The sequence below is a fragment of the Oncorhynchus keta genome, chromosome 28, assembly GCF_023373465.1.
Source record: "Oncorhynchus keta strain PuntledgeMale-10-30-2019 chromosome 28, Oket_V2, whole genome shotgun sequence".
Taxonomy (NCBI): Eukaryota; Metazoa; Chordata; class Actinopteri; order Salmoniformes; family Salmonidae; genus Oncorhynchus; species Oncorhynchus keta.
The window spans coordinates 68,733,491-68,749,160 of NC_068448.1; the positions used below are offsets into that span (position 1 = coordinate 68,733,491).

Sequence of the window (15,670 nt, forward strand, 5' to 3'; positions counted from 1 at the left end):
TGGGGTCCTCTGTAGTGATCTGTAGCTAGTCATCTCTGGGGTCCTCTGTAGTGATCTGTAGCTAGTCATCTCTGGGGTCCTCTGTAGTGATCTGTAGCTAGTCATCTCTGGGGTCCTCTGTAGTGATCTGCAGCTAGTCATTCCCGGGGTCCTCTATAGTGATCTGTAGCTAGTCATCTCTGGGGTCCTCTGTAGGGATCTGTAGCTAGTCATCTCTGGGGTCCTCTGTAGTGATCTGCAGCTAGTCATTCCTGGGGTCCTCTGTAGTGATCTGTAGCTAGTCATCTGGGGTCCTCTGTAGTGGTCTGTAGCTAGTCATCTCTGGGGTCCTCTGTAGTGATCTGTAGCTAGTCATCTCTGGGGTCCTCTATAGTGATCTGTAGCTAGTCATCTCTGGGGTCCTCTGTAGTGATCTGTAGCTAGTCATCTCTGGGGTCCTCTGTAGTGATCTGTAGCTAGTCATCTCTGGGGTCCTCTGTAGTGATCTGTAGCTAGTCATCTCTGGGGTCCTCTGTAGTGATCTGTAGCTAGTCATCTCTGGGGTCCTCTGTAGTGATCTGTAGCTAGTCATCTCTGGGGTCCTCTGTAGTGATCTGTAGCTAGTCATCTCTGGGGTCCTCTGTAGTGATCTGTAGCTAGTCATCTCTGGGGTCCTCTGTAGTGATCTGTAGCTAGTCATCTCTGGGGTCCTCTGTAGTGGTCTGTAGCTAGTCATCTCTGGGGTCCTCTGTAGTGGTCTGTAGCTAGTCATCTCTGGGGTCCTCTGTAGTTATCTGTAGCTAGTCATCTCTGGGGTCCTCTGTAGTGATCTGTAGCTAGTCATCTCTGGGGTCCTCTATAGTGATCTGTAGCTAGTCATCTCTGGGGTCCTCTGTAGGGATCTGTAGCTAGTCATCTCTGGGGTCCTCTGTAGTGATCTGCAGCTAGTCATTCCTGGGGTCCTCTGTAGTGATCTGTAGCTAGTCATCTGGGGTCCTCTGTAGTGGTCTGTAGCTAGTCATCTCTGGGGTCCTCTGTAGTGATCTGTAGCTAGTCATCTCTGGGGTCCTCTGTAGTGATCTGTAGCTAGTCATCTCTGGGGTCCTCTGTAGTGATCTGTAGCTAGTCATCTCTGGGGTCCTCTGTAGTGATCTGTAGCTAGTCATCTCTGGGGTCCTCTGTAGTGATCTGTAGCTAGTCATCTCTGGGGTCCTCTGTAGTGATCTGTAGCTAGTCATCTCTGGGGTCCTCTGTAGTGATCTGTAGCTAGTCATCCCTGGGGTCCTCTGTAGTGATCTGTAGCTAGTCATCTCTGGGGTCCTCTGTAGCTCAGTTGGTAGAGTGTGGTGCTTCCAACACCAGGATAGTGCGTTCGATTCCTGGCACCACACGCACATAAAAATGTACACACGCATGGCTGTAAGTTGCTTTTGGATAAAACGTCTGTTAAATGACTTATGTTATTGGATTATCGTCTGTAGCGATAACTTTGTCAGCACTTCTTTGCAATGTAGCATGTTATATACCAAGCTTCTGTGATGGGTTTCATTTGTAGGGTAAGTTATTATGTGAATCCCCTCTTCAACTCTTTGCCCCACAGTAGCAGTGCCCTTCGCCAAGGAGGTGTGAGTGTGAGATTCAGATACAGGAAATGGCCCCTTGTCACTTTGTCTGACAGCTGCATTTTTATTTTATTTTATTTCACCTTTATTTAACCAGGTAGGCTAGTTGAGAACAAGTTCTCATTTGCAACTGCACCTGGCCAAGATAAAGCATAGCAGTGTGAACAGACAACACAGAGTTACACATGGAGTAAACAATTAGCAAGTCAATAACACAGTAGAAAAAATGGGCAGTCTATATACAATGTGTGCAAAGGCATGAGGAGGTAGGCGAATAATACAATTTTGCAGATTAACACTGGAGTGATAAATGATCAGATGGGCATGTACAGGTAGAGATATTGGTGTGCAAAAGAGCAGAAAAGTAAATAAATAAAAACAGTATAAAAACAGTATGGGAATGAGGTAGGTGAAAAAGGGTGAGCTATTTACCTATAGACTATGTACAGCTGCAGCGATCGGTTAGCTGCTCGGATAGCTGATGTTTGAAGTTGGTGAGGGAGATAAAAGTCTCCAACTTCAGCGATTTTTACTTTCGTTCCAGTCACAGGCAGCAGAGTACTGGAACGAAAGGCGGCCAAATGAGGTGTTGGCTTTAGGGATGATCAGTGAGATACACCTGCTGGAGCGCGTGCTACGGATGGGTGTTGCCATCGTGACCAGTGAACTGAGATAAGGCGGAGCTTTACCTAGCATGGACTTGTAAATGACCTGGAGCCAGTGGGTCTGGCGACGAATATGTAGTGAGGGCCAGCCGACTAGAGCATACAGTCGCAGTGGTGGGTGGTATAAGGTGCTTTAGTGACAAAACGGATGGCACTGTGATAGACTGCATCCAGTTTGCTGAGTAGAGTGTTGGAAGCCATTTTGTAGATGACGTCGCCGAAGTCGAGGATCGGTAGGATAGTCAGTTTTACTAGGGTAAGCTTGGCAGCGTGAGTGAAGGAGGCTTTGTTGCGGAATAGAAAGCCGACTCTGGATTTGATTTTTGATTGGAGATGTTTGATGTGAGTCTGGAAGGAGAGTTTGCAGTCTAGCCAGACACCTAGGTACTTATAGATGTCCACATATTCAAGGTTGGAACCATCCAGGGTGGTGATGCTAGTCGGGCATGCGGGTGCAGGCAGCGATCGGTTGAAAAGCATGCATTTGGTTTTACTCGCGTTTAAGAGCAGTTGGAGGCCACGGAAGGAGTGCTGTATGGCATTGAAGCTCGTTTGGAGGTTTGATAGCACAGTGTCCAATGACGGGCCGAAAGTATATAGAATGGTGTCGTCTGCGTAGAGGTGGATCAGGGAATCGCCCGCAGCAAGAGCAACATCATTGATATATACAGAGAAAAGAGTCGGCCCGAGAATTGAACCCTGTGGCACCCCCATAGAGACTGCCAGAGGACCGGACAGCATGCCCTCTGATTTGACACACTGAACTCTGTCTGCAAAGTAATTGGTGAACCAGGCAAGGCAGTCATCCGAAAAACCGAGGCTGTTGAGTCTGCCGATAAGAATTTGGTGATTGACAGAGTCGAAAGCCTGGCGAGGTCGATGAAGACGGCTGCACAGTACTGTCTTTATCGATGGCGGTTATGATATCATTTAGTACCTTGAGTGTGGCTGAGGTGCACCCGTGACCGGCTCGGAAACCAGATTGCACAGCGGAGAAGGTACGGTGGGATTCGAGATGGTCAGTGACCTGTTTGTTGACTTGGCTTTCGAAGACCTTAGATAGGCAGGGCAGGATGGATATAGGTCTATAGCAGTTTGGGTCCAGGGTGTCTCCTCCTTTGAAGAGGGGGATGACTGCGGCAGCTTTCAATCCTTGGGGATCTGCATGAAAGAGAGGTTGAACAGGCTGGTAATAGGGGTTGCGACAATGGCGGCAGATAGTTTCAGAAATAGCGGGTCCAGATTGTCAAGCCCAGCTGATTTGTACTGGTCCAGGTTTTGCAGCTCTTTCAGAACATCTGCTATCTGGATTTGGGTAAAGGAGAACCTGGAGAGGCTTGGGTGAGGAACTACGGGGCGGAGCTGTTGGCCGAGGTTGGAGTAGCCAGGCGGAAGGCATGGCCAGCCGTTGAGAAGTGCTTATTGAAGTTTTCGATAATCATGGATTTATCGGTGGAGACCGTGTTTCCTAGCCTCAGTGCAGTGGGCAGCTGGGAGGAGGTGCTCTTGTTCTCCATGGACTTCACAGTGATCCTACTGGACTCTGACACTGTCCTACTGGACTGCACTCTGACACCGTCCTACTGGACTGCACTCTGACACCGTCCTACTGGACTGCAATCTGACACTGTCCTACTGGACTGCACTCTGACACCGTCCTACTGAACTGCACTCTGACACCGTCCTGCTGGACTGCACTCTGACACCGTCCTACTGGACTGCACACCGTCCTACTGGACTGCAATCTGACACTGTCCTACTGGACTGCACTCTGACACCGTCCTACTGGACTGCACTCTGACACCGTCCTACTGGACTGCAATCTGACACCGTCCTACTGAACTGCACTCTGACACTGTCCTACTGGACTGCACTCTGACACCGTCCTACTGGACTGCACTCTGACACCGTCCTACTGGACTGCACTCTGACACCGTCCTACTGGACTGCACTCTGACACCGTCCTACTGGACTGCACTCTGACACTGTCCTACTGGACTGCACTCTGACACCGTCCTACTGGACTGCAATCTGACACTGTCCTACTGGACTGCACTCTGACACCGTCCTACTGAACTGCACTCTGACACCGTCCTGCTGGACTGCACTCTGACACCGTCCTACTGGACTGCACTCTGACAACGTCCTACTGAACTGTACTCTGACACCGGCCTACTGGACTGCACTCTGACACCGTCCTACTGGACTGCACTCTGACACCGTCCTACTGGACTGCTCTCTGACACCGTCCTACTGGACTGCGCTCTGACACCGTCCTACTGAACTGCAGTCTGACACCGTCCTGCTGAACTGCACCCTGACACCGTTCTACTGGACTGCACTCTGACACCAGGCCACGGTTGGTCCCCTCGGAAGAGAGCATGTATGCAGGCCAGGGCGCACCTGTAGCATTTGATGTGAACAGGGTTTAAGATGCTTGCACACAGTGCAGTGGCTAAAAAGGAATTTGAACCTAAAATATCTCCTCCCGGCCCCATGATAACTGCCTCGCTTTCTGCCTCTTAATTAGGAGCTCTTATCAGCCACTAATCTGATAATCTCTGTCCTGTCCTCTCTCTCTCTCTCTCTCTCTCTCTCTCTCTCTCTCTCTCTCTCTCTCTCTCTCTCTCTCTACCCACTGTTCCCTCCCTTTCTACCTCCCTCCCTCCCTCCCTCCCCCTCTCTCTAGCTCTTTCCTCTCTCCCTCTCTCAACCCCGTCTCTCATCCATACTTACTCGTCCTATCTGTCCTGTTTTAGCTAGCCATCTTCTCCTTCCTCCCTCTAGCTTTTCCTCTTCTTATCCATCCTTTGTTCTCTCTCTGTCTCTGTCTCTCTCTGTCTCTGTCTCCATCTGTCTCTCTCTCTCTGTCTCTACTTTACCCTGCTCCCTCATCTTAGCACCCCCCCAAACCTCTTTTACAAAGTAGATAATCTGTCGGTGGCTCGGCACTGTAATGTCCTCTCCTTGTGTCCACCCATCCTTGTATTTACCTCACCTATTACCAGAATAATCATCTGTCAGCAGGCTTCAGTGTTAGTCTGCCATGTTGGAAATAATACATGCCTTAATGAGAATGAGTGTCTTGGTTGGGCCTCCGCTTTGCCTCGCCATCCCGCAGTAGGCCTATTTTCGAATGACTTGACTGAATCCCATCAGGTCAAGGGGCCATGGTTTCCGGGTTTAGCTGTGGGGCAGGATGTGTGTGTTGGTGCTCAGTGACATTGTGTGATAACAGCACACGGGACGTTGTTTGATTTATTTACAGCTTAACAAGACCAGAAACCAAAGTCTACCTGCTCTGAGTCCACACACACACACACACACACACACACACACACACACACACACACACACACACACACACACACACACACACACACACACACACACACACACACACACACACACACACACACACACAATCCATCAGTGCATGCTTAGAAGGCTGTTGTTGTTTTTGTTGTTGTGTGTGTTTGTACATGCAGACGACATGACTGTGTATTGACGGCGGTCTCTGTGCTCTCCCTGCAGTGTGATCAGTGGGTGCTGACACTCGAGGTGGGCAGGCAGGCCGTCGTCTCCCCCCCAGCCCTGAGCTCCGAGCCCAGACACCTTTTTGCCCTGGTCTCTCGAGGGTAAATATAAGGCTGTTTCTCCCCCCTCTTGACCTCCTCCTCTTTTACCTGCCTCCATCCCACCTCTTAACTCTTAAGTCCCCAAACACTGAGGGCTGTCCTTGCACATTTTCAACCCCCCGAATGTTAAGCTTCATTCTTCATTCAGCATGTCTACTTTTCTTCTTCTTTGATGCATCATCATCATCATCATCCTTTTTGACATTTGCAATTTTTCTTCCATTCTTTTTATTTAATTTTTAATAGCAATTGATATAAAGCAACTGCTTTCTGTAGATATAGATGGAGAACAGTAAAAGTTTAAGGCATTCTAAAGACTCATTTCGCCCTCATTACCGATTTGGGATGAAATCGGCATTGTTTTTAGTCCATTGTTTTCCTTAGTTTCCTTACGTTTTTCAGGTATGAGCTATGTGCATGGCATGCTATCATACCATATCAACCCTCACTTTATCTATCTGTGCCATTGTTGTGAAGAGGAGTCATTTTTTCTCAATTCTTGGTCTCAAACACCCCACCTCCACACCTGTGTAGGTAAGTCCCACAGATTTCACACACACAAACTTACTTTCAGTCACCGCTCTTTGCCTTATCGGCAGTATGTTATTCGCACCTCCCCCAGTGTCGGTGGGAGTCAAGACTGGACCATTTGATCAGTCGATGGGAGTCAAGACTGAACCATTTGATCAGTCGATGGGAGTCAAGACTGGACCATTTGATCAGTCGATGGGAGTCAAGACTGGACCATTTGATCAGTCGATGGGAGTCAAGACTGGACCATTTGATCAGTCGATGGGAGTCAAGACTGGACCATTTGATCAGTCGATGGGAGTCAAGACTGGACCATTTGATCAGTCGATGGGAGTCAAGACTGAACCATTTGATCAGTCGATGGGAGTCAAGACTGGACCATTTGATCAGTCGATGGGAGTCAAGACTGGACCATTTGATCAGTCGATGGGAGTCAAGACTGGACCATTTGATCAGTCGATGGGAGTCAAGACTGGACCATTTGATCAGTCGATGGGAGTCAAGACTGGACCATTTGATCAGTCGATGGGAGTCAAGACTGGACCATTTGATCAGTCGATGGGAGTCAAGACTGGACCATTTGATCAGTCGATGGGAGTCAAGACTGGACCATTTGATCAGTCGATGGGAGTCACCATTTGACTGGACCATTTGATCAGTCGATGGGAGTCAAGACTGGACCATTTGATCAGTCGATGGGAGTCAAGACTGGACCATTTGATCAGTCGATGGGAGTCAAGACTGGACCATTTGATCAGTCGATGGGAGTCAAGACTGGACCATTTGATCAGTCGATGGGAGTCAAGACTGGACCATTTGATCAGTCGATGGGAGTCAAGACTGAACCATTTGATCAAGTCATTTGATCAGGGAGTCAAGACTGGACCATTTGATCAGTCGATGGGAGTCAAGACTGGACCATTTGATCAGTCGATGGGAGTCAAGACTGACCATTTGATCAGTCGATGGGAGTCAAGACACATTTGACTCAAGACTGGACCATTTGATCAGTCGATGGGAGTCAAGACTGGACCATTTGATCAGTCGATGGGAGTCAAGACTGGACCATTTGATCAGTCGATGGGAGTCAAGACTGGACCATTTGATCAGTCGATGGGAGTCAAGACTGGACCATTTGATCAGTCGATGGGAGTCAAGACTGGACCATTTGATCAGTCGATGGGAGTCAAGACTGGACCATTTGATCAGTCGATGGGAGTCAAGACTGGACCATTTGATCAGTCGATGGGAGTCAAGACTGGACCATTTGATCAGTCGATGGGAGTCAAGACTGGACCATTTGATCAGTCGATGGGAGTCAAGACTGGACCATTTGATCAGTCGATGGGAGTCAAGACTGGACTATTTGATCAGTCGATGGGAGTCAAGACTGGACCATTTGATCAGTCGATGGGAGTCAAGACTGGACCATTTGATCAGTCGATGGGAGTCAAGACTGGACCATTTGATCAGTCGATGGGAGTCAAGACTGGACCATTTGATCAGTGATGAGGGTGTTTTTTTCTTCTGCCTGCATGTTTTACTAATCTGTCAGTTCTGTTAGGTGTCATATTTAGACTTAGGTATAGGCTACTGACGTTATTTTATATACACATTTTATGCAGCTGCAACATTACTTAAAGGTAAGTAATTTAATTGTAAAGGGGCCTATACATTTACATTTACATTTAAGTCATTTAGCAGACGCTCTTATCCAGAGCGACTTACAATTATTAATGTTGGTGCATTTTGAAATCACTTGATGTGTGTGAAGAGACAGAGTAATTTTGCATCAGAGAGAGAGAGATAATTGGCTGGTCCTGACTAGCCAAAGAGGAGTTACCGACAACCGGATGTTCCGGTTTTCAGGGATACAGCTATTTTCAACCTCGCTTCCTTTTCCATTGAAAACCAGATGTGGAAACTCAGCTCAGGCGTTTCTCTTATGCCTGTTACGTCAGACATTTTTCGTGGTTGATTGATTCCCCCCCTCTTCCCTCCTCCCATCTTGTTCACACCAGAATCCAGATCTTTGAGAGAAATGCTGTTGAGTGGAGCTTTTACTTTACTTTACACATTACTTTATTTCTTTATGGGGGTGGATCAGCTTTAATATTGCAAATAGATTGTGGCTTCTATCAATGTAATTGTATCATTTCCAATCCCACATATATTTCAAAAATATATAAACTCAGCAAAAAAAGAAACATCCCCTTTTCAGGACGCTGTCTTTCAAAGATAATTCATGAAAACCCTACTAACTTCACAGATCTTCATTGTAAAGGGTTTGAACACTGTTTCCCATGCTTGTTCAATGAACCATAAACAATTAATGAACATGCATCTGTGGAACGGTTGTTAAGACACTAACAGCTTACAGACAGTAGGCAATTAAAGTCACAGTTATGAAAATGTAGGACACTAAAGAGGCCTTTCTACTGACTCTGAAAAACACCAAAAGAAAGATGCCCAGGATCCCTGGGGTCCCGTCTCTTTTTATGTTGAGTTTATATTACAGTGCATTTGGAAAGTATTGATACCCCTTGACTTTTCCCACATTTTGTTAATAAAATGGACAAAAAAAAAAAGTAATCCCTCAATCTAAACACAACATCCCATAATGACAAAGCAAATGTTTTTTATACATTTTTGCAAATGTATTACAAATAAACACTGAAATTTCACATTTCATACGAATTCAGACCCATTACTAAGTACTTTGTTGAAGTACCTTTGGCAGCGATTACAGCCTCGAGTCTTCTTTGGTGTGACGCTACAAACTTGGCACACCTGTGTCTAGGGAGTTTCTCCCATTCTTCTCTGCAGATTCTTTCAAGCTCTGTCAGGTTGAATGGAGAGCGTCGCTGCACAGCTATTTTCAGTTCTCTCTAGAGATGTTCGATCGGGTTCTAGTCCAGGCTCTGACTGGACATTCAGAGACTTGTCATGAAGCCACTCCTGCATTGTCTTGGCTGGGTGCTGAGGATCGTTGGCCTGTTGGAAGGTGAACCGTCTCTCCAGTCTGAGGTTCTGAGCACTCTGTAGCAGATTTTCATCAAGGATCTCTCTGTACTTTGCGCTGTTCGTCTTTCCCTTGATCCTGACTAGTCTCCAAATCCCTACCGCTGAAAAACATCCCCACAGCATGATGCTGTCGCCACCATGCTTCACCATAGGGATGGTGCCAGGTTTCCTCCAGACGTGGCGCTTGGTAATCAGGCCAAAGAGTTCTTGGTTTCATCAGACCAGAGAATCTTGTTTTGCACGGTCTGAGAGCCCTTTAGGTGCTTTTTGGCAAACTCCAAGCGGGCTGTCATGTGCCTTTAACTGAGGAGTGGCTTCCGTCTGGCCACTCTGCCACAAAGGCCTGATTGGTGGAGTTCTGCAGAGATGGTTGTCCTTCTGTAAGGTTCTCTACAGAGGAACTCTGGAGCTCAGTCAGAGTGACCATCGGGTCACCTCCCTGACCAAAGCCCCTTTCCCCGATTGCTCAGTTTGGCCGGGTGACCAGCTCTAGAAAGGGTCTTGGTGGTTCTAAACTCCTTCCATTTAAAAATGAAGGAGGCCACTGTGTTCTTAGGGACATTCAATGCTGCAGACATTTTTGGGAGCCTTCCCCAAATCTGTGCCGTAACACAATCCTGTCTTGGGGCGCTACGGACAATTCATTCGACCTCCATGGCTTGGTTTACTGTCAACTGTGGGACCTTATATTGGCAGGTGTGTGCCTTTCCAAATTACGTACAATCAATTGAATTTACCACAGGTGGCTTCCAATCAAGTTGTAGAAACATCTCAAGGATGATCAATAAAAACAGGATGCACCTGAGCTCAATTTTGAGTCTAACAGCAAAGGGTCTGAATACTTAAGTAAATAAAGTATTTTTTTCAAATATATTATTTTTATATACATTTGCAAAAATGTATAGAAACCTGTTTTTGCTTTGTCATTATGGGGTAGTGTGTGTAGATTGATGAGGAACATTTTTTATTTATTTTTTATTTTAGATTAAGGCTGTAACGTAAGAAAATATGGAAAAAGTAAATTGCTCTGAATACTTCCCAAATGCACTGTATATATTATTTTAAATAGTAAAATGTATATTTTCCTTATATTTCTTCCCCTAACCCTAAAATTCCATCCCTAATTGGACAAAACTAATAGACAACAACACTTAGGCATCTACTTCCAGCTTACACATACTATATACTATATACATTTTACAGACACAGAATACTTTACAATAGTTGTATTTTGTTTGTTTTTAGTCCCATCGTTCAGCTACCCTCATCCCCTCACATCTATCTTTTTGATTTGTATTTGCCATATAATGTTCAACTGTGCTGTGATGTTTCACAACCGTTCTGAACCTTTCTATTTTCATAGTTTCTACAGATTGTAAATGAAGATAAACAGTGAGCTAGCTGTGTGTGTAATAGTCCCTGAGGGGACAGCTTCCTTTCTACAGAGGCTGATGCCCCTTCCTCCCTCCCTCCCTCCCTCCCTCCCTCCCTCCCTCCCTCCCTCCCTCCCTCCCTCCCTCCCTCCCTCCCTCCCTCCCTCCCTCCCTCCCTCCCTCCCTCCCTCCCTCCCTCCCTCCTAACCTCACAGCCCCATCAACACCACTCTGGTAGCTGATCTCTACTCTGAGTAGTTAACTGATGTTTTTAGCTAGCTCACATTGCTTCTTTGGAGTCCCAGACACAGGTAATATATTGACCTGAGCACAGCACATGGGAAGATAGATACTGTCAAAGTTTGAACACATTATTGTTTACCTAAACACAGCCATATAGCCTAACCTTGCGCTCGTTTAGCATTTCAACCCTGGTTGTAGGCTAACCTTACCCTATTATAGTAACCCAATAGAAAAAGAGGAGGAAGCAACTGAAAGAGAGATGCAGAGAGACAGCTAGAGAGGTAGACAGGAGACGATGGAGGGGAAAACAGCCACAGGAGGATTGGTCATGGATTGAGAGGAAGAGGAAGCAGATGAAGAAAAGAGTGTCTGTCCGTCCCTAAATGCCTTCACCCCTTTCCTTACCTCTGTAATGTAAACTGTACTGTACCTACACACTGACCTTTGCACTGTGAGAGGGAGCTCGAGGCAAGTAGCTGGATGTGCTGTGAGTGGTTGAAAGTGCATGTGAATTATCTTTACTTGTTGCATCTGTGTTTGGGTGAGTAAGAGCAACAAGTCAGGGTAGAGATGGGAGGGAGCGAGGGAGGGAAGGGAGGGAGGGAAGGGAAGGGAGGGGAAGGGAGGGAGCGATGGAAGGGAAGGAGCGAGGGAGGGAGGGAGGGAGGGAGAGAGGGGGAGGGGGGAAGGGAGGGAGCGAGGGAGGGAGCGAGGGAGGGAGCGAGGGGAGGGAGCGAGGGAAGGGTAGGGAGGGAGGGAGGGAGGGAGGGAGGGAGGGAGGGAGGGAGGGAGGGAGGGAGGGAGGGAGGGAGGGAGGGAGGGAGGGGAGCGAGGGAGGTAGGGAAGGAGGAAGGGAAGCAGGGAAGATGGATAATGGCAGCTGAGTGTGAGCTGAAGGAGGGAGAGAGTGAGGGAAGGAGGGGAGGGAGGGAGCGAGGGAAGGAGGGGGAACCGGAGGAGGAGAGAAAAGCAGATGACGGGGGGAAGGGTGTTCCTCTAAAAACTCACTCACAAACACGGGCCAGTAGGGCGGGAGGGAGAACACTCTTCATCAATCAGACACAAACACGGGCCAGTAGGGCGGGAGGGAGAACACTCTTCATCAATCAGACTCAACCATGGGCCAGTAGGGCGGGAGGGAGAACAATCTTCATCAATCAGACACAAACACGGGCCAGTAGGGCGGGAGGGAGAACACTCTTCATCGATCAGACACAAACACGGGCCAGTAGGGCGGGAGGGAGAACACTCTTCATCGATCAGACACACAAACACGGGCCAGTAGGGCGGGAGGGAGAACACTCTTCATCGATCAGACACACAAACACGGGCCAGTAGGGCGGGAGGGAGAACACTCTTCATCGATCAGACACACAAACACGGGCCAGTAGGGCGGGAGGGAGAACACTCTTCATCAATCAGACTCAACCATGGGCCAGTAGGGCGGGAGGGAGAACACTCTTCATCAATCAGACACAAACACGGGCCAGTAGGGCGGGAGGGAGAACACTCTTCATCAATCAGACACAAACACGGGCCAGTAGGGCGGGAGGGAGAACACTCTTCATCAATCAGACACACAAACACGGGCCAGTAGGGCGGGAGGGAGAACACTCTTCATCAATCAGACACACAAACACGGGCCAGTAGGGCGGGAGGGAGAACACTCTTCATCAATCAGACACAAACACGGGCCAGTAGGGCGGGAGGGAGAACACTCTTCATCAATCAGACACAAACACGGGCCAGTAGGGCGGGAGGGAGAACGCTCTTCATCAATCAGACACACAAACACGGGCCAGTAGGGCGGGAGGGAGAACACTCTTCATCGATCAGACTCACAAACACGGGCCAGTAGGGCGGGAGGGAGAACACTCTTCATCTATCAGACACACAAACACGGGCCAGTAGGGCGGGAGGGAGAACGCTCTTCATCAATCAGACACACAAACACGGGCCAGTAGGGCGGGAGGGAGAACACTCTTCATCAATCAGACACAAACACGGGCCAGTAGGGCGGGAGGGAGAACACTCTTCATCAATCAGACACACAAACACGGGCCAGTAGGGCGGGAGGGAGAACACTCTTCATCGATCAGACACAAACACGGGCCAGTAGGGCGGGAGGGAGAACACTCTTCATCTATCAGACACACAAACACGGGCCAGTAGGGCGGGAGGGAGAACACTCTTCATCAATCAGACACAAACACGGGCCAGTAGGGCGGGAGGGAGAACACTCTTCATCAATCAGACACACAAACACGGGCCAGTAGGGCGGGAGGGAGAACACTCTTCATCGATCAGACTCACAAACACGGGCCAGTAGGGCGGGAGGGAGAACACTCTTCATCGATCAGACTCACAAACACGGGCCAGTAGGGCGGGAGGGAGAACACTCTTCATCGATCAGACACACAAACACGGGCCAGTAGGGCGGGAGGGAGAACACTCTTCATCGATCAGACTCACAAACACGGGCCAGTAGGGCGGGAGGGAGAACACTCTTCATCGATCAGACTCACAAACACGGGCCAGTAGGGCGGGAGGGAGAACACTCTTCATCGATCAGACTCACAAACACGGGCCAGTAGGGCGGGAGGGAGAACACTCTTCATCGATCAGACTCACAAACACGGGCCAGTAGGGCGGGAGGGAGAACACTCTTCATCGATCAGACTCACAAACACGGGCTTGGGTACCTCTTTGTACACGGAAGCTGAGAAACGACGCATTCGGCTTGCAGCGACGCGCACGGATGCACGTGCGCGCACACACACACACACAATTCTAACCTTAACCATAAACCCCCTAGAAATAGGGAACGTTGACTTCTCATGGTGTTAGGAGGAGAGAGACTGTTAGAGACCTTTAAGAGGGAACGTTGACTTCTCATGGTGTCAGGAGGAGAGAGACCGTTAGAGACCTTTAAGAGGGAACGTTGACTTCTCATGGTGTTAGGAGGAGAGAGACCGTTAGAGACCTTTAAGAGGGAACGTTGACTTCTCATGGTGTCAGGAGGAGAGAGACCGTTAGAGACCTTTAAGAGGGAACGTTGACTTCTCATGGTGTCAGGAGGAGAGAGACCGTTTAGAGACCTTTAAGAGGGAACGTTGACTTCTCATGGTGTCAGGAGGAGAGAGACCGTTAGAGACCTTTAAGAGGGAACGTTGACTTCTCATGGTGTCAGGAAGAGAGAGACCGTTAGAGACCTTTAAGAGGGAACGTTGACTTCTCATGGTGTTAGGAGGAGAGAGACCGTTAGAGACCTTTAAGAGGGAACGTTGACTTCTCATGGTGTCAGGAGGAGAGAGACCGTTAGAGACCTTTAAGAGGGAACGTTGACTTCTCATGGTGTCAGGAGGAGAGAGACCGTTAGAGACCTTTAAGAGGGAACGTTGACTTCTCATGGTGTCAGGAGGAGAGAGACCGTTAGAGACCTTTAAGAGGGAACGTTGACTTCTCATGGTGTCAGGAGGAGAGAGACCGTTAGAGACCTTTAAGAGGGAACGTTGACTTCTCATGGTGTCAGGAGGAGAGAGACCGTTAGAGACCTTTAAGAGGGAACGTTGACTTCTCATGGTGTTATGAGGAGAGAGACCGTTAGAGACCTTTAAGAGGGAACGTTGACTTCTCATGGTGTTAGGAGGAGAGAGACCGTTAGAGACCTTTAAGAGGGAACGTTGATTTCTCATGGTGTTAGGAGGAGAGAGACCGTTAGAGACCTTTAAGAGGGAACGTTGACTTCTCATGGTGTTAGGAGGAGAGAGACCGTTAGAGACCTTTAAGAGGGAACGTTGACTTCTCATGGTGTCAGGAGGAGAGAGACCGTTAGAGACCTTTAAGAGGGAACGTTGACTTCTCATGGTGTTATGAGGAGAGAGACCGTTAGAGACCTTTAAGAGGGAACGTTGACTTCTCATGGTGTCAGGAGGAGAGAGACCGTTAGAGACCTTTAAGAGGGAACGTTGACTTCTCATGGTGTCAGGAGGAGAGAGACCGTTAGAGACCTTTAAGAGGGAACGTTGACTTCTCATGGTGTTAGGAGGAGAGAGACCGTTTAGAGACCTTTAAGAGGGAACGTTGACTTCTCATGGTGTTAGGAGGAGAGAGACCGTTAGAGACCTTTAAGAGGGAACGTTGACTTCTCATGGTGTCAGGAGGAGAGAGACCGTTAGAGACCTTTAAGAGGGAACGTTGACTTCTCATGGTGTCAGGAGGAGAGAGACCGTTAGAGACCTTTAAGAGGGAACGTTGACTTCTCATGGTGTTAGGAGGAGAGAGACTGTTAGAGACCTTTAAGAGGGAACGTTGACTTCTCATGGTGTCAGGAGGAGAGAGACCATTAGAGACCTTTAAGAGGGAACGTTGACTTCTCATGGTGTCAGGAGGAGAGAGACCGTTAGAGACCTTTAAGAGGGAACGTTGACTTCTCATGGTGTTAGGAGGAGAGAGACCGTTAGAGACCTTTAAGAGGGAACGTTGACTTCTCATGGTGTCAGGAGGAGAGAGACCGTTAGAGACCTTTAAGAGGGAACGTTGACTTCTCATGGTGTTAGGAGGAGAGAGACCGTTAGAGACCTTTAAGAGGGAAC

At 48.4% G+C, this 15,670-nt stretch overlaps 1 protein-coding gene and 1 long non-coding RNA gene across 4 annotated transcripts in view; one reads left to right on the forward strand and one right to left on the reverse strand.

The window, feature by feature from the left end:
• Window positions 1-15,670, forward strand: part of LOC118371121 (ras-responsive element-binding protein 1-like) — a 79,400-nt gene that overhangs the window by 31,917 nt on the left and 31,813 nt on the right. The window contains exon 2 of one of the 3 annotated variants that reach the window (XM_052483742.1): window positions 5,801-5,904. The exons of the other annotated variants lie outside the window; for them this stretch is intronic. The gene's annotated coding sequence lies outside the window, so the exon portion shown is untranslated. The remainder of the gene's footprint in view (window positions 1-5,800; window positions 5,905-15,670) is intronic. 3 annotated transcript variants of the gene reach the window in all.
• LOC127912884 (uncharacterized) lies at window positions 14,160-15,661 on the reverse strand. The gene is made up of 3 exons (XR_008083912.1): window positions 15,429-15,661; window positions 14,972-15,314; window positions 14,160-14,629 (listed from the first exon to the last, which is right to left on the reverse strand). It is a non-coding gene; the product is annotated as an uncharacterized LOC127912884 (long non-coding RNA).